The sequence below is a fragment of the Delphinus delphis genome, chromosome 13 (genome assembly GCF_949987515.2).
Source record: "Delphinus delphis chromosome 13, mDelDel1.2, whole genome shotgun sequence".
In the NCBI taxonomy this organism is placed as follows: Eukaryota; Metazoa; Chordata; class Mammalia; order Artiodactyla; family Delphinidae; genus Delphinus; species Delphinus delphis.
This window is the reverse complement of record NC_082695.1, coordinates 14,337,731-14,339,088: the sequence shown is the minus strand read 5'-3', so window position 1 is coordinate 14,339,088 and position 1,358 is coordinate 14,337,731.

Sequence of the window (1,358 nt, the reverse complement as noted above, 5' to 3'; positions counted from 1 at the left end):
CAGACGTAGAGAACAAATGTATGGACACCAAGGGGGAAATGGCGGGTGGGAGGAATTGGGAGATTGGGACTGACACATATACGGTATGGATACTACGTATAAAATAGATAACTAATGAGAACCTACCGTATAGCACGGGTGACTCTATTTAATGCACTGTGGTGACCTACATGGGAAGGAAATCCCAAAAAGGGGGATATATGTACATGCACAGCTGATTCGTTTTGCTGTGTACAGTAGACACTAACACAACATAGTAAAGCAACTATACTCCAATAAAAATTAATTAAAAAAAAAAGAACAAGCCTCTGAGCTGGGCGCTATTCTCCTCATTTTACAAATGAGGAAACTGAGGCTCAGAAACGCGTAAGGTTACACAGAATAACACTACCAAGGACACACAAGAGGGGCGCACACAGAGGCTGGACACTTAAGATTTCTCACGTTCGTGTCTTCAAGAATGGTTCAGAATTGCAATACGTGGGCTGCTTCATGCTATAACCCCTTGGACAGGGCACTCTGGCACACAAACAGGCAGAGAGACGACTCTTCTGAAAGAGGTGTAGGAGGATGCCAAGGCCCTCGGCCGGAGACTGCAGACAGGGAGGTGAGGGTTGGAAATTCTCAAGTCTCGGCGAAGAGGTGACCCAGGCTCTCCACTTTACCTCTCCTGCAGCGGCAGGGACCAAAGTCCCGCTGCAAGGGCTGTGGACCAGCTAGATTCTAGCTGTTGGACCTCAGGGGCCCACGAGAGCCAGGAGAAAGTAGGGCTCCCCTGGGAACACACAGGCGAGGCCAGGCTGCTCCTTTGGGGGAGAAGCAAGTCTAGTGCTGGGCTCTTGGCTCTCACGGGCAGCAGGGAAAGTGGTCCAGCAGCTCCCAGAGACTCTACAGGGCCTCCTGGGAGTGGGGCAAGGGGTTTCCCAGAGCTCGAGGGGTTGCTGGAATTTCTGGTTTGAGTGGCCTGGAGTTGGGACCTGCTTCACACCATCCCGGCTGCCCCTACAAGCCCTGCCACCAATAACAGGACAACAGGGCCCACTGGCATCAGATTTTAGCATCATGCAGTCAATGATATTATTTTTGAACAGAAGGGTATGCCTTCGATCTCCTCTGCCATTAAGGGTATTCCACGAGGCGTGGGAGCAAATGCATCTCAAATGTCCTTGCTCACATCCTGTATCATCCAACCCAGCCTTGGGATCATCCTTGCAGAAGAAGCAGGGCCAGAGGTGGCCAGTAGCTCACTTCGTGAAACGGGGACGGGCAGATGACCCTCAAGAACTTGCCTCCCTGGTCTTGCCCTCAGCCTGGCTGGCTTGTGCTAAGAGGAAAGGAGAGAGAAGCAACTCCCTGAA